Here is a 24665-nt window from a genome sequence, read left to right as displayed (position 1 = left end):
AAGTTTATTATTGATGTACAGGAATGCTATTGATTTTCATGTGTTGACTTTGAATCCTGCTATGCTACTGAATTTGGTTATTGACTCTAGGTGGTTATTGATTTTGGTGGAGTGTTTTGAGTCTTCTATGTAAAGAATCATGTTATTTACAATAATAATAATTTGACTTCTCCCTTACCTGTACTTATCTCTTTTATTTCTTTCTCTTGTCTAATTGCTCTGGCTAATGTTCCAAGAACTATATTGAACAGTAGTGGTGACAGTAGACATCACTGACTTGTTGCTGATTTTAGAGGAAAAGCTTTCAGTGTCTCCCCTTTTAATATAATGTTGGCCATTGGTTTGTCATAAATGCTGTTTATCAGTCTGAGATAAGATCCATATATCAGGGTTCTAATCATGAATTTATGTTAGGTTTTGTCAAAGGCTTTTTCTGCATCAACTGAAATAACTGTATGGTTTTTTTTGTCTTTGTTTATGTTTATGTGATGTATTACATTTATTGAGTTGCCTATGTCGAACCATTCCTGCATCTCTGGGATAAATCCAACTTGGTCATGATGTATGATCTCTTTGATGATGTGTTGTGTTCTGTTTGAGAGTATTCTTGTTTAGGATTTTTGCATATATGTTCATTAAAGAGTTTGGCCAGAAGTTCTCTTCTTTTGGTTGGGTCTTTTTCTGGTTTTGGAATCAGGGTAATGCTAGCTTTCAGGAATGACTTTGGGAGTACTCCTTTCATTTTGATTTCCTTAAGGAGTTTATGGAGTATTAGCACTAGATCTTCTCTAAGTTCTTGTAGAATGTGACTGTGAATGTAACAGGATCTGGGCTTTTCTTAGCTGGTACTCTTTTTTTTACTTCTTCAATTTCATTGCCTGATATTGTATTATTCAGGGTTTTAAAAAAAAATAATTTCTCGGTTCATTTTTGTTAATTCCTATATACCTAGAAATTGATCCATTTCTTCTGAATTCTCTAATTTATTAGAGTATGTTCTCAATATAATTGCTAATAACTTTTTGGATTTTGGCAGTGTCTGTTGTGATTCTGCCTTTTTCATTTCTAATTGTATTGTTTTGGGTCTTTTCTTTCCCTTTTTGGTAAGCTTGATTAGGGGTTGCTCTATTTTGCTTATTCTTTCAAAGAACCAGCTTTTCGACTTATTGATTCTTTCCATTTTTTGTCTCAGATGCATTCATTTCTGTTCTTATATTTATAATTTCCCTCTTTATACTAGCTTTGGATTTGGATTACTTTTGTTTTTCTAGGACTTTGAGGTGCATCATTAAGTTATTCATTTGAACTCACTCTGTCTTTCTAATGTGGACATTCACAGATATGTTTTCCTCTTAGGACAACTTTCCTTATGTCCCATAGATTCTGGTATTATACTGGCATTATTGTTTGATTCTAGAAACTAACTTCTTCCTTGATTCCTTCTGTGACCTATTGAATATTCAAGAGTGTATTGTTTAATTTCTATGTGTTTGCATAATTTCTGTGATTTCTTTTGCCATTGATTTCTAGTTTCATTGCACTATGATCTGATAGTATGCATGGGATAATTTCAATTCTTTTGCATTTACTTAAGCACATGTTATGGAATAGCATGTTGTCTGTTTTGAAGAAAATCCTATGCATTGCTAAGCAGAATGTGTATTCTGTTGTTGTTGGGTGAAATGCTGCAGATATCTATTAAGTCCATTAGTTTGAAGGCTTGGTTCAACTCTGATATTTCTTTGTTGGTTTTTTTGTCTAGTTGACCAGTCTATTTGTGACAGTGGGGTATCGAATCCTTCCATTATATTTGTGTTGGCATTTATCGAATTGTTTATGTCCAGTAAAGTTTGTTATATGAAGTTGAGTGCACCAGTGTTTGGTGCATATACGTTTATGATGGCTTTTTCTTCCTGTTGAACTGGTTCTTTAATCAATATGTAGTGACTTTCTTTGCCTCTTCTGATCAGTTTTCTTCTTGAAGTCCACTTTGTCTGAAATTAGGATAACTATTCTTGCTTTTATTTGGGTTCCTATTGCATGAAATACTGTTTTCCACCCTTTGAGTTTTAATCTGTGAATTTCTTTTTGGATTAAATGTACTTCTTATAGACTTATAGTCTGCTAATACTGGGCAGAGGTGTCTGCTACAGGGCAGGGCAGCCCCAGATGGTGTGGGATCTTTTGAGTCAAGTGGGGTGCCAGTTGGGCGGGCATGTGGATGGAACTCTGCTCATGATTGGCTCTTGGTAACCAGGTTACCACAGGATGCATTCCAGTTGGCAGGTCCTGGCCTCATACTTTCAGTTGGTAGGTGGTGGCTGAAGGAGGAAGAGCTCTGACCTGATCTCTGGCACTGGATTTGGCTCTCAACACTTGTGGGATCTCCACCCCCTTTGAACTGAGTGAGGTCACAGCCCCTCAGAAGACCAGTCAGCTTGGGGGAGCTGAGCATTGTTGAGCTGGTTGAGTGGGGCTGAGCGAAGGTGCAGTGGTGACCCATGGGGAACATTCTGAGCTGTTGTGTGGCCTCCAATACCAGCCCCAAGGTGGGCAGGGGAAAGGGGCCAGTGAAGCCATACTTTGTGTCTGAGATCTATGTAGCAGTGACCAAAGATTCGGTGACAGAAGCACCTGCTCCCCAGGAGACCAAGGAGTTTTTCATGGGAGCCAGGAATGACCATCACATTGGAGACTTCAAGGTGCCCCAAGGTATAGCTTTGGAATCATATCAAGCACAATTTTCCCGAACAAATGTCAAGCATATGTGGATGCTCAGAGGATATGCAACAACTTCATCCATGAATCTCCGGGACAGCTTACTAGGAAGTATAGCTCCTGCTCAACGATATTTCTAGATGATAGCACACTCAGCCAGCCTAGTCATAGAAAAACAGTAGAATGTGTAAGCATAGCAGTATATTACCTCATAAAGAACAGAGATGCAAACAGATGCCTGGATATTTTTGATGAGCAATTGCATCCACTTACAAGAGAAAAGCTTCCAGAGGAATACTTTGAGCATGATCCTAAACATATGTGTATTTACAGATTTATTGCTAGAATTTTTAATGCCACACAGTTACCAACTGAAGGTGCAATAATAACCTTGGTCTTCTTAGAAAGGCTTTTGTCCTATGCTGAGATTGACATCTGTCCTACTAACTGGAGAAGGATTGTCCTGGGAGCCATTCTTCCCTGCAAGGATTGGGATGATGAGACTCTGTGGAATACAGAGCTCTCTCTGCCAGATCTTCAAGGATGTTACACTTGAGGACATAAATGAGTTGGACAGGCATTACTTGGACCTTCTTAGGTTTAATGTTAAAGTGCCTGTTAGTGTTTATGCCAAATACTACTTTGACCTTTGTTCTTTAGCATATGACAGTGGCATGTGGTGTGTGCCTGTGCCTTTGACCAAAGACAGACCACAAGAGGCAGGTCTGCGGATGCCATACCAAGGTTGCGAGTTATGCGGAACATGCTGAATCAGCCCAGGCCCTGGCAGCAATCCACTGGACAGCCCACACCCGGGCCCGCTCCTCTGTACAGCCACCCAGTTCCACATTACAGAGACGCAGAAGACACCGGACCACTAGATCACTGTACTGGGTAAGTTGGAGTCATCTTCACCTCCCATCAGGACTGGAATTATCTTCAGGGGAAGGGCAGCTGGAACCTGCAATACAACTCTGCAGAGTTCAACCTACAGGAGAACAGGGAGCTCAACTTGGGACTTGCAGCCAGAAATCTGCCTGAATCTCACAGGTCTGCGACTAGCTTGCTGAAATTCATTGACTTATATCTGCACACTGCTACCCACATTGTCTATTGTGATAGCAGAGACATACCCTGAAAGAGGCCCTTCATCTTCATTGTTATTTTTTATTCCCAAAATTAGTATTATTAGTTTTTTTTCTCTTTTCTTTTGCTCCTCTTATCTTTATTTTTTTTCCTACTCTTTGCAAATATTTGTTTTTCTCTCCTTTTTTTCTTTTCTTCTTTCTTTTCTCTTTCCTTTCTCTCTCTCTCTTACACTCACTCTCCTGCTCTCCCACATAGTTTATCTTCCCTTTTTGTCCCTGTTTTGGTCCTCATTCAGAGTTCTTCTTTATTTTCCTATTATTCTCTTTTTCTTTCTCATTGTGTCCTCTGGCCACACTGCTAACCTTTCCCTATCCTTCTTCCCATCTGTCCCTCCCTACCCAACCCCTTCTAACTCCCCATCCCAAAAGGTAAAGTTGTTATATTGAAGAGCTTATTCACTATATGTTGGGTTGGTCCTTGATCTTGATTTAATTCATACAGCTAAAGGTGACAGATTAATAACTACCACAAAATGTCATTTTTAAAGATGTATGTGATGCAATGGTGTTGCTGATTTTATCACTTGGGCTAAGGTGTTGTTATTGATCTAGTCAATGAACCTTCCTAGTATAAGGAAAATGAGATACCCTTAGAGTCATTAGAGACTCAAAACTTAAAGACCAGCTATATCTGGAAGACACCTCTGAGAAGCAATCATTCCATAAGGGTTCTAATTACAAGCAACAAAGATACCTGCAATAGGCGATTTCAAACTATCAACCCAGGAGTTAAACCAAGGACAGTATCAAAAACAAAAATGAGAAGACATTTAAGCAAGGCACAAACTCAGATTTCCACCCCACCAAGGGTAAAGCCTGGGGGAAATGAGATGGAAAAGTCTCATAACCAACCACCTGGATACCCTGAACTGATAGCACAGGAAGTAACAAAACAGATGAATGAGGCCCTAGAAAAATTCAAAGCAGAAATAATCTCCCAGATGTCTATAGAGATGGTGAGCAGAATGAAAGACATGATTAGAGGATCTAGAACAGAAACAGATTAAAAAAAATAGATGAGCTCAGAAACATACTGGAGGCTGTGAATACCCAGCATAAGAAAGAAATGGAAATCATGATCGCCCAACATTAGAAAGAAATGGAATCCATGAAACAGATTCAAACAGATATTCAGGAGATCAAAAACTCCATTGAAAGTATCCACAGCAGATTAAGGGAATCTGAAGATAGAATATCAGATATAGAAGACAGGATCACGGTTAGAGACCATGAAAATAGAGATTTCTTAAAAATAGTAAGGGACCACGAGAAATCAATCCAACAACTGCTAGACAACGCAAAGAAGAATAACTTAAGACTGATAGTGCATGAAAAAACAGGAGAAAGCACAATTGACATAAAAAAACTGTTCACAGAAGTAATAGTAGAAAACTTCTGAGACAGAGGTAGAGAATTGGACATACAGATAAGTGAGGCATATAGAACTCCAATTAGCCATGATCAAAAAAAAATCTATACCTAGACATATAATATTCAAGATCCCAGAAACCCAACAGAAAAACAAAATCCTACAAGCAGTTAGAGAAAAGAAAAAAATCACCTACAAAGGAAAGCCCATCAGAATCACAGCAGACTTCTCAATGCAAACCCTCAAATCAAGGAGAGCCTGGAGTGAAGTATTTCAAGCCCTAAAAGAAAATAACTTCCAACCTACACTGTTGTATCCTGCAAAATTATCTTTCAAAATCAATGGGGAAATTAGATACTTCCACGAAAAAGAATACCTGAGAAATTTCATGAACACCAAACCAGCACTACAAGCAATTCTAAACAATATCCTAGAAAAAAGCAATGAAGGTCACAACTCCATGAGACCCAACAGAGGGAAGTCACCAGGCAAGGTAAGACACTAAAGGGAAAGGGGGAAAAATAAGAAATAAAAGAGCCAACAAAAGTAAAACATCATGACAAGTATAAATCAGTATCAATTATAACCTTCAATGTTAATGGCCTCAATTCACCAATCAAAAGAAATAGACTGGCAGAATGTATTAAAAAGGAAAATGCAACAATATGCTGTATACAAGAAACACACCTAACTCAAAAAGAAACTTGTAGACTGAAAGTAAAAGGATGGAAAACAGTTCTCCACGCCACAGGAACCCAGAAGAAAGCAGGGGTAGCAATCTTATTTGCAGACAAAGTAGATTTCAAACCAAAACTAATTAAAAGAGACAAAGATGGTCACTACATCCTTGTGAAGGGAACAATCCAAGAGGAAGAGATGACAATCCTAAATATACATGCACCAAATACAAATGCCCCCAACTATACAAAGCAAATATTAATAGACATGAAAAACCAAATAAACACTAACACAGTTGTAGTGGGGGACCTCAATACCCCGCTATCTCAAATAGACAGATCTTCTAGACAAAAAGTTAACAAGGAAATTCTAGAACTGAAGCAAGCTACTGAACAAATGGACTTAATAGATGTTTACAGAGTGTTCCACCCCACAAAATCAGAATACACATTCTTTTCAGCTGCACACAGGTCATTCTCCAGAATAGACCATGTGCTAGCTCATAGGACATGTCTAAGTAAATGTGAAAGAATTGAAGTTACCCCCTGTATATCATCAGACCATAGTGCAATAAAATTGGAGATCAATAACATAAGAAACTGCAAAACCCCAACAAACACATGGAAACTGAATAACACCCTCTTGAACAACCAATGGGTCACAGAAGTAATTAAAGAAGAAATTAAACAGTTTCTACAAGTAAATGAAAATGCCAGTACAACATACAGGAATCTATGGGACACAATGAAAGCAGTTCTACATGGGAAATTCATACCAGTGAATGCCCATATTAGGAAAACAGAGGGAACTCAGATAAATAACCTAATGCAGAACCTCAAGCTCCTAGAAAAAGAAGAGCATAATGAATCCAAAGTTCGTACAAGGGAGGAAATTATAAAGATCAGGGCAGAAATCAATGCAATGGAGACTATGAGAATGATACAAAAAAAATCAATGAATCAAAGAGTTGGTTTTTTGAAAGAATAAATAAAATTGATAAACCTTTAGCCAACCTTATCAAAAAAAAGGAAAGAAAAGGCACAAATAGATGCAGTTAAGAATGAAAAAGGTGAAGTCACAACAGATCCAACAGAAATCCAGAGGATCATCAATACCTACTTTGAGAACCTGTACTCTAATAAAATGGAAAACACAGAAGAAATGGGCAGATTCCCAGATACATACGAATTGCCAAAGTTAAATGAAGAAGATATAGAAATTCTATACACACCAATTATAATGAGTGAAATTGAAAATGTAATAAAATGTTTACCAACAAAGAAAAGCCCAGGCCCAGATGGCTTCACTGCTGAATTTTACAAGACATTTAAAGAAGAACTATCACCATTACTCTTTAAACTCATCAAGGAAATTGAAAGGGAAGCAATACTTCCAAATTCATTCCTGGAAGCAAGTGTTACTTTGATTCCAAAACCAGGGAAAGACCCAACCCAAAAAGAGAACTACAGGCCAATCTCCCTAATGAACATAGATGCAAAAATCTTCAACAAGATACTGGCAAACAGAATACAGAGGGTCATCAAGAAGATCATTCACCCTGACCAAGTCGGATTTATCCCAGGGATGCAAGGATGGTTCAACATTCATAAATCAATAAACGTAATACACCATATTAACAGAGTCAAGGACAAAAACCATATGATCATCTCAATAGATGCAGACAAAGCATTAGACAAAATCCAACATTCATTCATGATAAAAACCCTATGGAAAATTGGAATAGAAGGTCTTTATCTTAACCTGATTAAGGCTATCTATGAAAAACCAACAGCCAACATCATACTAAATGGTCAAAAACTGAAAACCTTCATGCTAAAATCAGGAACAAGACAAGGATGCCCACTATCACCACTCCTGTTCAATATAGCTCTAGAAACATTAGCCACAGCAATTAGAAAAGAGAAAGAAATAAAAGGAATAAAGATAGGAAAAGAAGAAGTTAAACTGTCATTATTTGCTGACGATATGATACTTTACATAGAAGACCTAAAAAACTCCGCCAGAAGACTTCTAGACTTAATTGACAGATTCAGTAGAGTAGCTGGATATAAGGTCAACACTCAAAAAACAATAGCCTTCTTGTACACAAATAACTGACTTGCTGAGAGAGAAATTAGGGAAACAATTCCTTTTACAATAGCATCCCCCAAAAATGAAATATCTAGGAATCAACCTAACAAAGGAAGCAAAAGACCTCTACACTGAAAACTACAGCACTCTGAAAAAAGAGATCGAAGAGGATACAAGAAAAGGGAAAGACATCCCTTGCTCCTGGGTAGGAAAAACCAATATAGTGAAAATGGCCATACTTCCAAAACTACTATATAGATTCGATGCAATGCCAATTGAAATTCCAACAATATGCTTCACAGAACTAGAGAAAACAATCCAAAAATTCATTTGGAACCAAAAGAGATCTAGAATAGCTAAAGCAATTCTAAGCAACAGAAACATGGCTGGGGGTATCACAATCCCCAACTTGAAACTTTACTACAAAGCTACTGTGATAAAATCAGCATGGTACTGGCAAAGAACAGACCTGAGGATCAGTGGAATAGATTAGAAGATGCAGAAACAACTCCAGGCATGCTCAGCCACCTCATCTTTGACAAAGGAGCCAAGCACCATCATTGGAGAAAAGATAGCCTATTTAATAAATGGTGTTGGAAAAACTGGATTTCAACCTGCCAAAGATTAAAACGAGACCCATACCTATCACCATGCACTAAACTAAGATCAAAGTGGATTAAAGATCTAAATATTAAGACAGAAACACTAAACTTGCTGGAAGATAAGTTAGGTAGAACTCTTGAAGACATTGGCATAGGAAAAGACTTCATGAACAAAACCTCAGCAGCACAGGAACTAGCAGAAAGAATCAACAACTGGGATCTCATCTTATTAAAAAGCTTCTGCACTGCAAAAGAAACCATCAACAGACAACCTACAATATGGGAAAAAGTTTCTAGCAGGTGTACCTCAGACAAAGGACTACTATCTAGAATATATAAAGAATTGAAAAAAATCAGAGGGCCCAAATTCAAAGACCCAGTTCAAAAATGGGCATCTGAAATGAACAGACATTTCTCAGACAAAGAAGTAAAAGCAGCAAACAAATATGTGAAAAAATGTTCAACATCACTCATCATTTGAGAGATGCAGATGAAAACAACACTGAGATTCCACCTCACCCCAGATAGAATGGCTGCTATCAAGAAATCAACAAATAACAAATGCTGGCGGGGTTGTGGGGAGAAAGGAACCCTTCTCCATTGTTGGTGGGAATGCAGACTGGTGCAACCACTGTGGAAATCCGTATGGAGATACCTCAAAGAACTAGGGCTAGAGGTCCCATTGGACCCAGCTATTCCCCTGCTGGGTATCTTCCCAAAAGAATTAAAAGAATCATACCACAGTGATATATGTGCACCCATGTTCATAGCGGCACAGTTTGTAATAGCTAAAGCTTGGAAGCAGCCCAAGTGCCCATCAACTGGAAACTGGATAAAGAAAATGTGGGGTTTTTTATAAAATGGAGTACTACTCAGCCATAAAGAACGAAAAACTAGAGTCATTTATAGCTAAATGGATACATATTGAGGCCATATTCTTAAATGAAATAAATAGGACACACATGTGTAAATACTGAATAGTTTCTCTAGTGTGAGAAACTGATAATGTAAACAAGGGTTAAAACGATTAAAATGAATAATTGATAATTTGAAAAATGAAAAAAGTCCAAAGACAAAGGAGTGAAGGGAGGGGAAGGGGAAAGGAAAAGAGGGAAAGGAAAAACTATAAGAAAAAAAATTGAAATGAAATCTATGTAAAGGGCTGGGGATTTAGCTCAGTGGTTTTATTGCCTGCTGCGTAAGCGCAAGGACCCGAGTTCAATCCCTGGTACCAAAAAAAAAAAAAAAAAGAAATCTATGTAAATAGGGAAGGGCGGAGGGGGGTACAAACATCCAATGATAAATGTAAACAAATTGTATACATAAAATGTACCAATAAAAGAACTAAAAAGAAAAAGAAAGAAAGGAAAAAGACCAGAAGCCCTAGAAGCCATGTCAGGATTGTGTGAAGACAAAGACTTATGCAGAGCAGCTGTGGGAAGATCATCCAGTGATGGCAATTTTGTTGGCTTTTTTTGTCTAATATCATCCTCTCTTAAAAGGGAGAAATGGGACCTAAGACATCATGAACCCCGCATTTTCAAAAGCTGGAGAAATACCACCTCTCTTGCAAAACAAACAAAAAACCAAAAAAACCCAGCAAAGTTAATATTTTTACCAAAAAGAAAGACCTTGAATTTAAGCAAGCCCTGAACAGTGACAGTAGCACTGCATGGGCAAGAAAGAGGCTTTGTCAGTCAGCAGCAACATACTTCCTATCCTCATTGATGTGAGCGGAGTTGCAAGTACTGCAAAGCAGAAGCTCCAGACTGACACAGAGGCATTTGCTTACTTCACAGACCGGTGCTGTGAGCTCTGTGCAGTTTATCAATTAAGCACTTTAGTTTAAACTACTTTCACATTTTAATTAATTTTTAAAAATTAGATTTAAAAATAGTACCCATATAATTATTCTGCCCCCATAGTGCTACATATGCCTTTAGGGTTGTTGCAGTATTACCATTAAAATACGGGGATCTTTTTTATTGCATGGTGCTGGGCATAAAAGCCAGGATCTTATTTATAACCTGGGCACAGTGTCTACCACTGAGCCACCTACCCAGGCCCAAACATGGGCGTGTTCCTCCTACTCATGAAGCCCCTGAGGAGGAGACTGTCGCATTGTCAGGTTCTTCCTTCCAGTAGTGTCATTGAGTTGCTGGTCATTATTGTCCATCAGTTTACACAGAAAAGCTGCTGTAGAACACTTGCCCCTCATGCCCTTTGCAAGCACTACTTACTACCGTGGTGGCATGTTTGTGGTCATAAAGAGAAAGCCTCAGTTATGGACTTTCTACTTCTATCAGGTCCATGCTGTATCCCGTGAACTCTTAATGGTCCTTCACATTTTCTGATGATTTTTCCCCTTGTTAAATAAACATAATAGAGGATATTTTCATAACGCAAACCAACATGGTGGTGTAGTGCTAAATATCAGATAATAAAATGCAAGATGTCCCAGGACTTTGAGTGTAGTGTTAAGCCTTACCCTACTGTGCTGCTGCCTCCCAGGGCATTACAGCAAGTATAGAAGCTCCAAACTTTTGTAAAATATCATTTGAAATTTTCAGGTTTGCTTATTTGGAATATTGAGCTTTTATTTTTGCTTTTTTCCTAGTGTCTCTTAAAGGGAATAGAAAAAAGAAGAAGCGGAGTGGAGATTGCAATTAAAAGGTTGATATTTCACATTTAAAAGGTTGAAACTTTCAGATGATGTTTTGTAATATTGCAGCTTCTCTACTTCTACTGGTATGGAGGCTTGAGATTGCACTAGGACTTTTGGGATGCTTTGTATTGCCACAGAATTTCCCTCCTGTTTTTAAATAGTTGTTTGAGAGCGATGTACTGTCTACTTTGATCACCTAAATTTCTTTTCTCTAAATTTGGTAAAGGAAGATTATTAAGAGCAGTGTTAATTCACACGTTATAAAAAGGAATTGGACCCCAATAGCAGCAAGTGGTATCAGAAAGTTTCGTTGGAAGTCTGCCCTACATGTTAACCTGGCTCCAGGTGCCCCATTTCAAGTCCTATTTGAGACAGAACTTACATGAATCATAGGAACATTAGTGAAGGCATTAAAGGGTGGGGATTAAGTGACTTGAGGGAGTTTACAATGATGTTACTTGAATTTGAAATATTAATACTGATTAGTGTTCTTGCCCTGTGAAATCTATTTCTCGGCCTTCTAAAATGTAACCCTAGGAATCTTGCCTGTAACAAAGGCCTTCCATCCCAGCAATACTTTCTCACAGCATAGCAGCTCTTCATACAACCTTGCATAGTGCATGTTCCACCATGTTTTACAGAAAGATGTAAGAGATAAGCAGTAGCACAAGAAATATGACAATCTACCCCCTTGAAATTGTTTATGGAGATTCAAGCTTGGAGATCTGAATATTAACTGCAATTTTATTTTGAAAAGCAATGCTACCACTTAGTCATTTTTCCCCTTGTTTATATTTTTGTATTTTGATTAAAATACAAAAAAATGTGCTTTTTATATACTGATATAAGGGGTTTTATAAGGGTTTGGGTTTTTTCCTTGATCCATTCTGTCAGTTTGTGTTTTTTGATGAGTGAATCAACACCATTCAAATTGAGAGTTACTACTGTTTCATTTGTGCTAAATTTGTGGGCACTTATTATGTAAAGACTTTATTGCTAGTATGGAGATCTCTAGTTAGTATCTGCTTTTCAGCAATACACTGGGCATGGCTAACTATAGTCTTTGGCCTCTGTACCAAGATCTGACCATCTCTGTTAATTTGGGATGCAGTACAATTGGCCCAGCACCCACTTCTCCAGGAATAAACTGCAATATTGTTAATGTTACAAAAGTAATCCAGATGCTGGCATGCAGAGAAAATCTATTAATAGCAACAATTATGTGACCCTGGCAATATCAAGTAAATCAGCAACAGAAATATCACCCAAGACAAATTTGATGTTGACATACAGTAAGAATCAATTATGTACCACCCTTAACCAGAGAAAAGAGAACTATAATTATAGTATAAACACTAGTGCAAGCCAAATATTGACATACAACAAATATCTACTAAAAGTGACAACTACACCTCCATTAACAATAGAAAAGAATTCAACACTAATAACATAAGAGTTAATTATCTAAAGATTAATAAAGCTTAATGGTTATACCATTAAAGATACAAGGTGTTGGGAATAGAATGAAAGAAAAAATGAAATTTAAACTACGGGGGATGAGAAGGAGGAGAGAAAAGTGAGACAGAGGCTTCTATTAAGGAATAGAAGGATTTTGATAGAATTAAATAAAGGTAATAGAAAAGAATAAACAAGAAATAGAAGATAAAAGAAAAAAGGGAGAAAAAATTTGAAGATTAAAAAAAACAATTAGAAGAAAAAGAAAAAAAGAATGAAGGAAAATTTCCCCAAACCCAGTAAACCAGTGAAAAAGAAGGAAGAAATTAAAAAGAAAATGAGTCCGAAAAAATTCTCCATATTTTTGAATGAGTAGTTTCCATCCAGGAGCTACTGTACTTAACAGCAGTACTTTCAGCCCCAGGTCTTTCTGAGTGCAGCTTAAGCAAACCCTGGACTTTCACTGTGGAAGTTAGGGCCTATGTCCCTCTTGATCTGAGTTTAAATCCCTCATGGGTTCTCTTTCTGTCTTACTCCTTGTCTGTGGCTGTCTCCTGTGACTGTCTCTCACCCAGTCACTGTGGGAGGGTCCCATTGGGAACCCTGAAGTGAAGTTGTTTTTTTGTTGTTCTGAGTCCCAGATTTAAGTAACCACCCCTTCCTAAAATGGCACCTGATTAACCACTCTCAGGCGATATAGTGGGCCACTCTGATTTCCTCTCTGGCTGTTGCCTGCTATGTTGAAGGAGTGCCCTCAGAGCAAAGCATTGTGCTGTTTGTGCAGTTCACAACAGCTGTGAGCTCCTTTTGGAGCCCAGTCTGCCATTTCTCCCTAATGCTCTCCATGGAGCAAGGTCTCCCTCCTCACAAGCCAGTAGCTGGGGTGAGCCTCCAGGTTGTTTCATGGTTTTCTCTGCATTGTCGTCTATCTCCCTAAGTTCTCTGTAGCATCTAATTTTCCTGTCAGTTCTCTCTCACCTGGAAGTCTACTTCTTTTTTTCTTTGCCAAGTTGTTTCTTTCCAGGTGTCTAGATTCCAGATCTCAGAATTTTGGTGTCAATCAGCACTGCACCATTTTCTCCTTCTAAAATTTGAGATGTATTTTAACCAAGTATTTATTGAACAGGTTAATATCCAAGAAGCATATTAAATGGAAATAAGAACTCCTGATATTTCTTCAGCACTTAATATGTGGCAAGCATTGTATTATCTCAGTGAATACAACAGCTCTGTACAAGGAGAACTATTACAATCCCTTTTTACACATAAAGGACAGCAGTTAAAGAAGTGTATCTGGAGATGTGTGTCTAGGCTATGAAGAGAATAATTATCAGAGTGACACAGGTGGGCTATTTGACGCATGTACTTTGGATTTTGGATCTTGTGGTCCTCCACTTTGGTGTCTGGTGTTTACCAGCTGACAAGAAGACATGAGCTATCCACCAAACATCTTGAGAAAGGTGTATGTCCAAAGAGGAAGCTTAAATTCTACCAAGAATTCTCCCCAGGGTCATGCTCTTCTTCCTCTCCTCCTCCTACCATCTTTTATCTCTTACAAAGGGATGTCCTGAATTCAAATCCAAGAAGCCTTGTGCAGGATTAGAGAGAACCACAAGGTGAAATCAGCACAAATACGTCCACCAAAAGCAGCCGATGGTGGGTTTCCAGGCATTTTTCTGTTTGGTTAATTTCCGATGTGAATTGTGTAGCATTCTGTAGATCTGTTTTAAGATATACTACCATGTATTGCAGTTTACCTACTCGTGTGTGTGTGCACCTTAAGAGAAGGGACTGAGGTTTAGCAACTGAGAGCATGTAGAGTATTCACTGTTTGGGAAAATGCTGATGAATCCAGTAAACAGATAATACCACAGAGTGGCGCAGGGGATGGGGTGTAAGGAGAGAAAGCCGAGGACTGAGCTCCATTCTGTCATTTACTAGTTTCATGACCTTAGACAAGCTGTTTATTCTCCCTTGACCTCAGTTTTCATGTCTGTAAACAAAGGTAAGAGAACGACTTTCCTGGGTTTTGAAAGAGAATCAAATAAGTACCACCTGGTATATATAGCACATGATGATGCTCTCTTTTCCTGAAACATTGTTCCCCTTGATATCTGACAGCAAATTCTCTTGTCTCCCTCAAGAATCTGCTTGAATGTCATCTTTTGCAGAAATCATGCCCTGACCACCTATATAAAGTTGCAACGCTCTCCCTTCTCCTGGCCTCCCAATTCTCCATACCTTGTCCTAATTTTACTTTTTAAAATAGCATTTATCACCTTTGAATACACTGTATGATCTACTTTTTATATGTTAATAACTAGGCTGAAATTTTTACATTTGGGATTTAAGGAAATTACACTTTAAAATAACCTATATCTGATTACCTGTCTCGTGAGTTACTGAAGCATGACATTAGCATGGAAGGACTGAGGTTGGCTTCCTCTGAAAAAAGATTTTGAAAACTAAACCTTCTTGACATTTGTTCCTACAAAGCTAAAAGAATAGTTCCAAAGAGGTTTGTTGCAATTTCATTGCAACTGTTAGTCTCTATTCTAACTAGGCTGCCACTTTGGTTACAGTGGAATAGCTTCCATGTAACTAACCCTTCTGAAAATAATAATCATAAATGGTGGAAAGAATATAAGAAACAATTACTTGAAGGCTCTAGAAAGCCACCAGAAACTCATATTCTGGAGAGGGGTTGACATGTGAAGAAAATAAATGGTATTTGGTGAGCTTTTATTTTTATTACAATACATGCTGTTCCTAGTTTAAGGAACTAGAAAACATTTCAGAGTAATTATAGGAATCAGAAAATGAGAAGGGAGTCACTGGATGAAGAAAACAGCGAAAGAACTCTATATTCTATGTATAAATTATGTATGTATTCTATGTATAAACTATGCTCAAATCTCTGGCAACTTCTAAACTGTTAATGTTTGGGGAAAACTCTAGATAGCTCATCCAACGCTAAAAGTTCTTCCATAAAGCTTTAGCTGCTTCCCGATGTAGGGACAAAGTTTGCAGTTTGAGTTTACCTCAGCCTTGGACTAAAGAAGAAGCAATCAAACAAACAAATCAGCCAGTATACTTCAGACAAACATAGCATCATCCAGAGTCTTGACAATGTATCCCTCTCAGTTTCCAAGATATTATTTAAGCTCATTGGGCATTTTAAAAAATAAGAAAATATGACCCATGATAGAGAAGACACAGTCAATGAAATTGACTCTGAGATAATTCAGATTTTTAAATTATTACATAACAGTTTTAAAGTAGCTATTAAAATTATAGAAAACTCCCAGAAATAAAACTAAAAAATTCAAATGAAAATTTTATAACTGAAAAATATAATACGTGAAATAAGTCATGGATAGGTTTAACATCAGATTGAAGATGGGAAAGAGTTAGTTCATTTAAAGATAAATCAATACAATATTTTGATACATATAATAGGGATAAAGAGATTTTGAAAATAAACATAGCTTCAGAGACTTATGGTTATATCCAAAGGTCTCACATACAAAATCCCAGAGAAAAGGAGAGACAGAAAAGGGCATGAAATTTTTCAAGATATACTAGCCAAAAATTTTTCCAAATTTAGTGAAAAGCACAAATTAACAGATTCAAGAAAATGTGCAAACACCAAGAAGTATAAATAAAGAGGAAATCATACCTAAGGACACTATGCACAAATTGATGAAAACCAAAAATAATGAGAATAACTTGAAAGAATCTATAAGTAGATTTATATCTAATCTATACTTGAAGATAAATAGAAACACTGATTTTTCCTTTTTAATTCCTTAAAAATCCATGGGCTTATCCTCAAAATAATATTATTTAAGTAGAGTTATTAGAACATGCTCTATATTATAGTGTTAGTAGCATAACTATAGCTTAAGACACAATATAAATGTATAAATCAATTTTCATAATTCTACACATTTTGTATAATGGTATTTTAGCTCATAGCAGACCATGAGAAGTTAAGGGTACACATTACAATTTACAGCAAACACTAAAGGGGTATAAGTTAAAGTCAATGGATGAATTAAAATAGGATTTTAAAATCTTTGCAATTAACTTTAAAGAAATCAAGGTAGAAAGAACAGAGGAGAAAAACAGCAGGATTAAACAGGAAAAAAGTAAAGTATAATAGTAAAATCTAACTCTATTCATGAACTAAAAATTTCAATGAAAAGGCAGGGTCTGTGCAAATAGATGAACAAGCAAGACTCAACTATTGCTATCTGCAAATGATGCTTTTTAGATATAAAAAGCATATATGTGGAAAATAAAAAGAAATAAATAGGTATACATTGCCAACAATAAACTTAAAACCAGAAGTCCATATCAAACACCCAAACAAGAAACTACTTACATACTCCAGAACCAGCTTGGAGTTGCACCTTTAGTTTTCTGATTGAGCCTTTTGCATGGTGTATTAATAGATGATGTTTCTTAGAGAAACAGAACAAAGAGGATGTTTATATTTATACAAAGAGATTTATTATAAGGAATTGATTTGCAGAATTACAGACTGGTAAATCCAAATCTGCCATGTGTGTCAGCCAACTAGAAACCCAGGAGGGTTGATGGTGAAGTTCCAGGCCAAAGGCCAGCTTCAGAAACCCAGAAAAACCACGTGACATCTAAACTTAGTCGGCGGGAGATTTCTCCTCTCAGACCTGGAGGCCAGTGTTTTTGTTTTATGCAGGACTCCAACAGATTGGATGAAATCAATGCACTTACATAAGGGAGGTAGTACATTCTGCTTCCTTAGCATTCACCTATTTAAACATTAATCTCATCCAAAAATACTTCCCAAATTAATGTATAAAATTAATCACCACACATAGTGATCTTCATCTTCACCATTGTCAAGAATCGTCTGTTACCTGGTAACCACAAGTGTTAATCAAACTGTCCAGTTGCTGAGATATAATACCCACACCCACAATTTAAAGAAGTTTAATCTGGCTTCCAATTTCAGGAGATTCAGTCCATGGTCCACTGGTTCCAAGGCAGGAAAATCATGGTGGAGCAAAGATACCTAGTTCACAGTGACCAGAAAGCAGAGTAGAAAACAGTGCCAGAGAGGAAGGGAGTAGGGACCATATATAATATCCAAGATCATGACTTCATGATCCCCCCAGACACACCCAGAAGTTACTAATCCTCTAGCTGCCTCCAGAGCCTGTCAAGTTGACCATTCACCTTAACTGTCTCATCATGTCTGGATTATTCCAAAGTCTGGTGACAGGATTAAGGAAAGGTGCTCTGGAGACATAAAGTCCTGAGTTTAAGTCCTGACACTTCAGGAGGTAAGGCAACTTTACTCAGCTCTTTGAGCCTCACTTGCTTCATCTGTATAGTTAAAATAGAAATGTCCTTGAGATACACAATTGCTAAAAAGATTAAAATATGTAATATACCTACTGCAGCATCTGTCAGATGAGACATTTAATACATGCTTGATTGTATTCCTCTATGTTTTCTATTTTCTGTAATTTTCAAATGTCAAACGTATTATCTTTAGATTCTTGTCCTTTATCTTATTCAGGAATTAGCTATAAGCAAATACAAGCTTGTTGGAATTAGCTCACCTCAAAAAATAATGTGGAAAGTGGAAAGTCTTTCAATATTATAAGAAGCACACTCACATACTTCTTCAAAAATAAAATCAGGTTCAACTGAGCCTCACTGAACAGACTGTGGGGACTGGGAGTTATGGACCCACCCACTAACTTCTTTGGGAGTAGCTGCCTCGTGTTTCTACTTACCGTTTTTGCCCCCCTTTCAATCCAGTTTCATCCAGTTTTGTCTTACTACAGGACTGACACTGCCTTAATTGGCTTCACCTTTGACTTTCAAGAGTGAGAATTCTATTGGCTGTAGGGCAGTCAATAGATTTTCTAATGCTGATTAGAAAAGGACCGTAATGGTTTAATCAGGGGCATGTCATGAAACAAACACGGTCACTTAATTTTATCTGCCAGTGAAGGGTGTGTTCGAAATACGTTTCTGTGAAAGAAACACCCTAAAGTAGTGTTGACTATTGCAGCATTAGTCTGATCTGCTATCTGCAAATACTGTAGACTGAGTGACTTATACCATAAATGTCTATTTCTCACAGTTCTAGAGGCTGTGAAGTCCAATGTCAAGGAGGAGAGCAGGTCACAGATAGCCAACTTCTGTTTCCTCTTCTGGCCTTTCCTTATTGTGTCCAAAGAGGGACAGGGTGGGTGGGAGGAGATCATGTCTCTTCCTCTTTTTAATCCCATTCTGAGGGCCTTGCACTCATGATCTAATCTTACCTTAAGAAACTCCTAATAGATCACCTCCTTATAGTTATCATTGTATGAGGGTCGGGATTTCAACATGTGAATTTAGAAAGTACAAAACTGTACTCCATTTCCCTCTCTTTCAAGCCTACAAATACTGGCTATTTTCCTTACACTGAGGGAGGACACGTGTGTTTCACTGTCTCCAAGAGGTTTTCCTTCCCTTACACTCCTTCCCCAGAAGAATTTTCTGCTTTCCCAAGAAAATCATGTTTTATTTCCCAAACTGAGATAATTTCCCCTTGGTGACCTTCTGTGTAATAAGATATCTTTAAAAATGTCTAAGATGACATTCTCCCAAGAGGTAGAGCCTTGTAGGCATATTTTCTTCGGCATTGCTCAGCCACTTAATTTAATTATGTCATTTTATTCCTCCACATATTCTCGGAGGGCCCTGGGACATTGACTCATGCAGAATACTTTGCTCCCCAAATAGCTCATTTTCTTCTCCTCAGACTATAGCTCTCTACTCTCTGAAGGTGGTTTACCAAGCAAGATGGTTATGGGAACACTGACAAAGTACAGTGGAGATTTAAGGAACTATCTGGTACATTTTACCAATTTCAGGAACCAGTTCAGATAATTAGGGCAAGAAGAAAAATAACTGTTTTTCTCAAAGATTTGTCTTGTGGTCTAAATTGTTCACTCACAGCCATATATCTTCCTTGGGCTTGATGGACACGCTGATTTTTTTTTTCTTAAGCCACAGAGCTTATTAGCTGGGCATGTTGGCAATTTTTCAGCTTTAGCCACCATTTCTACTGGGATGAAAAGTGTCAGGGGTAAAGTTATTCATTCTAGAGTACACAAGGCCAAAATTGAATCTGACGTTTAATTGTACAAGACCAAAGGTTAGATGGAAGAGATCTACACACTATGCAAATATATTTGTAGTGATTCTACTAACCTCCATAAAGCTTGACCCTCTCTCCCTTAAGTAATGTGCTTGGTTTTGAGATAGGTTAATTCGATTAGAGCTGTACTTTCTTTCCTGAAGGCATCTGAAGAGCTCACTCAGAGCAGCCCAGAGTTAATATATTATTGACACTGCTGAATGGCAGTGCAATCAGATTCATTTATCAGTCTTTGCTTGCGCACTGAGTTAACTAGGAGACTAAATTATCTTTGGCCCTCAGTACCAGATGCTGAGTTCCTGTGAAAGGGGAAATATTGCCTCCAGTCATTATTGGCAAGTTATCTCCACACCTGCCGTAGCCAGTGGAGTAGGTAGATAAAAAAGAGAATGCTGCATTTCTCTCACCAACCTCGTCCCAGACAAATACTCCATAGGCAGAATCAAATTCAGCATGAAAGGTAGAAGTTATCGGCACTTTTGCTTACAAGTCCCATTGGACCTCAAGTCTCTCAAATACTAACTCTCTATATTTGCAAGAAAAGAAAATTTGGGTTAGCTATCACTTTCCATCCAGGTGCGTAAGTAGGTCTTTTCTTCTTGTTGTCGTTATGAAACGGCAAGGTCAAAGGCAGAGAAGAATGGGAAAACACCCATGTGTAGGTTTACCAGAGTATTATTAACGAGAAAGAACTGCTCTGCATCAAAGGTGGGGATTTACAATGCCTGTATAATGTTTCTAGAAGGGATAATGGAAGGTTTGGCCAGAGTTCTACTTCTTGCACTGATGGGATTTTCTGACTTGCATGTGGATGTTAAAACACACACATGATATAGGAAGATAGACATGCTAGTGATAAGATGCTGCCGATCCTGCCTGCCTCTTGAGGTTATTAAGAGAATGATTCATTTTTCTCACTTTAATATCTATGTTTCATTGAAAGGATGCAAAAAAACAAAGAAGCGATGGGTTTTTTTCCTAAGGGAATCCATTTTTTCAAATTAAATCATATTTTGGTATGGATAGAATCTTAGATTATGTAAGAAAGTTGTCATTGTGCTCATATGTTTTCATAACTTGTAGATCTTTTGTTTCCTATCAGAAATATTAAATACAGGCATTTTCAGAATCATTGGAACATAGTGGTTTATAGTATAGACATACACTGACTGGGCATTATTCAAATTTGTGTCTAAGCACCTTATCACTACAATGCTGCTCATCAGGTTTTTTTGGCTGTTTACATTAATAAGAGAAAAGAGCTAGAGGTAGGAGAGAACGTGGGCATCAGGGCCAAACTCACATTTGACTCCTGGTTTCTCCGGTGACTCATTCATTGGCCTTGGGAAAAATTGCATGAACTCTCTGGCCTTTATTATCCTACCGGTGGCTTGGGGATAGCAATGCCTAACTGTCAAGTTTCTTTGTAAGAGTTACATATGAGGTTACCTATTTGAAAAGTACCAAGGAGAACAAGTAGTTCTACAAGTGTCAGAAGTAAATGTTAATCAGATTTTGTTCCCAAAACACCTGGTCTTTATCATGTGTAAAATTAATGGAAGGCCTCAGGCAAATGGACAGTTTTCCAAACCCAACTCTTAAGAATCATTGCCAAGGAGTTTAAAAATTTTTTAAAGCCATATATGAATACCCTGGGAGATTTTTACCATATTGAATTTTAAAAGTGATTTATGTGACATCTTTCTCAGTCAGTTAGGCATAAACAAAATGTTAAATCCAACATGAAGATGAGGACTTCAGCCTGCTGGTTTATTTTTTTCTTCTTCCAAGAAGGATAGCTCTTAATCAGAGTGCATTCTCCATTCAAAATAATCTGTGAAGACTGGCATGAAAATGCAGATTCCTAATTGAACAAAGACAATTATTTCCAGATTGAAGTACAGTGGTGAATAGCTCTGTGCTCCAATTATCGTTAGACTTTTATTTCAAATGAGAGACTGAAATCACAGATGAGTTAGCCTTAATTGGGAGAAATGGCTGAAATTACACTTCTAATACTGTACTGTAACACCGAGGATGTAGGTCATTCTTTCTCATGTGCACATGATGGTGCCCTGTTTACTTGTCCATTTGGGACAGCAAGCTGAAAGGCCAGCAGGGACAGCCTTCCCCCGGAAATGCCAAAACCACTCAGGAGTTCATCGGAGCCCCAAACTGGAGCTTATAAATAAATGAGCTGAAAAGCATTGATTTATTGCAGTCTTAGTGTTAAATCATAGACTAACGTGAAAACCTAACTCAACTTAGTGTTAGTTCGATCAAGATTTTCCCTTGATCCTGACTATTAGGATATCATTTTAAAACTATTTCAGTAGGAAGTGCAAACACAAATGTATAAGCCCAAGAGTTCACAACAGTTATTAAGGGAAGACGATGAAAAATATATAATTCTCAAACAGCCAATGAGCACAAAAGAGGGACTGCAGAACGGTTGGGTGGGAGAGCTGGGCTGGGAGGACTGTTTTCTGCTCAGAGCGTCCTTCCTTCCAGTAGGGGTGGTGGGTTCAGATGTTGGATGCCAGGCTGCCTACCACCACCAGTCATTTGCATTCATGCCGAAGTTTCTGGTTTTTAGAAATATTTCACAAACCGCTTTGTTTGATCCTTAGCCCTGGAAGCTAGGTGCAGTAGCTACTATCGTGTCATTTTTACAAATGAAGAAACAATTTTGAGATCATTGCATAAGATTCCAAGGTGAGTAAGTGTGGCACTAGGGTCAGGATGTGACTTTTATTGAATGATAACCAATCTGTGTGTGATATGTGACGACTGCAAGTGACTTTAAGACATTGGTGAGGACCACAACATGGCATTGCTTGTCAGGCCACAGAAACAATAACAAAAGTGCTGTGATTCTGCCTTCTTACAATCATTAGCTTCCACAGCTGACCGATTCTTGTCCCCATTTTATGGATATGGAAAGCAGGACTTACAACTGATAAATGACTCTGAAGTTGTAGAAGGAATAATCAGAAGGTGTGGTAAATGTTTACATTTTTAAAACTTTATTACAGTAAAAGACGCATTGCCATTGATCCCTATGAAGATACTCTCCTTGCTTTGAACACACTTATTCTGTTATTCCTGCCACTTTCTGCAGCAGCTCTGGAGTCCTCTTTCATGAGTACCTTTAGTTTCACTGTCCTGGCTGCCTCAGTGTCCTGAGTTGATTCAAAAAATTTGCCTTTCATAGTCATTTTGACTTTGGGGACAAGTCAAAAGGCACAAAGTTCCAGACTGAGTGGATAAAGTGGATGAGGATACACTGTAATGTTTTTATTTGACAGAAATTGCCATAAATGTAAACTGCCAACTGTTTCAGAAAGTAGATAAGTGTGTTTGTGGGACAACACAAATGTTATGTGCCTGGAGTTGGGAGGGCAAGAGGTAGAGGAATGGAAGGAGAGGCCCTGGGGTAATGGGAGCTCAAACACAGCCAGGCATGAGGGTTACTAGGATTTTTCTGAGTGAAATATGGAAGCTCCTGGAGGGTGTTGAGTAAAAGGTATCATCTTTTGACCACTCTTAAAGTGATAACTCTTGATAGACTAAAACCCCTTTTAGGTCACTTTTAAGGTCACTTAGGAGGCAAATAATGATGATGATGATGATGATTAATAAAAATAAACAGAATTAAAATAGGCAAATGCAGATATTGGTTAGGCCAGGAAGACAGTGAAAAGTGGCAAGAATGGCAAGAAATCATGTAGCTCTGTTGGACATGACTGTATCCAGGTTTGCAAACAATGCCTCTGCCTTTCTCACTGCATCTGTCAGCTTTCTACCACCATTCTGCCTTTATCCTTTCTATATTCATTTTCTCTGACAGTAAAGATGACTCTTCCCAACTCCATTCCTGTATTTTTGTTAACATTAGAGTCACAAAAGCAGAGAAGCTCAGTGTGCATATAAATCTTTAAATGAGAACTGTGTTGACCCTACTTGAGCTTGGTGACTGATCATGGGCTAGTTACTGGGTCTAGGATGATGAACAATATCCAGATAGACCAGACTAGGGCACCCTCTGCAGCAGAAAATGTGGAAGCAAATGATTAAGCATCCCAATAGATGATTAAGGGTGCCCAGAAAGGGAAAGCTAAAAGCAAGTTATCTGAACAGTGCCTCCCTCTACCCCACAGACACACACAACTCACTCCTTATACACTGGGGAAGCAGATACGGGCAACTTGCAATTGAAACGTCCACTGATGACAGAAGAGCATGGTAAACTCGCAGCCTCTGGTCCTTAGTAATGATGAAACTTGACCTGTTGTGGAGGAAGTTCCTTGATTTGACCCCCGATATATGTTCTAGTATCTATGTTCTTTCAGTTCTATGAGCCAATAACTTAACCCAAATTTTTTCCAAGACACGGTTTTAAGCCTACCTTATTATTGATTCCCTTCTCCATACCTCTGTCTTCCTCTCAATTTAGTGTTAGCTAACTGGAGGCCACCTTAGGCAGCAGGTACAGCTGGGAAGCCAGCACAATTTGAATTCTGCTACAAATGTGAGCCCTAGAACTAGTTAACTGTGAAATCATTGGAGGTCATTAACATTCAAAATCTTCTCACTGTTATTTTTTGCAGTTTAGGGGTCTAAAAGTAGATACCTCATCTTCTCTGAAGTGTTCCATGTTTCTGGACTAGTTGTGTTTCCTTTATTTTCTGTACAATTCTTGCCTGATTGCATTTCTTTCTTGAAGTCCTTAGAA

General features: G+C 37.9%; 1 pseudogene; it reads left to right on the top strand.

Moving 5' to 3' along the window:
* Window positions 1-2342: 2342 nt before the first annotated feature.
* Window positions 2343-10105, top strand: LOC101703811 (cyclin-Y-like protein 1; annotated as a pseudogene).
* The last annotated feature ends 14560 nt before the right edge of the window (window positions 10106-24665 follow it).

Source organism: Heterocephalus glaber, unplaced genomic scaffold, assembly GCF_053883595.1.
Source record: "Heterocephalus glaber isolate CG9 unplaced genomic scaffold, H.glaber_assembly_v1.0 deba00001572, whole genome shotgun sequence".
In the NCBI taxonomy this organism is placed as follows: Eukaryota; Metazoa; Chordata; class Mammalia; order Rodentia; family Bathyergidae; genus Heterocephalus; species Heterocephalus glaber.
Note: the sequence above shows the minus strand (reverse complement) of the source record. Positions and strands in the feature narration are given on the sequence as shown.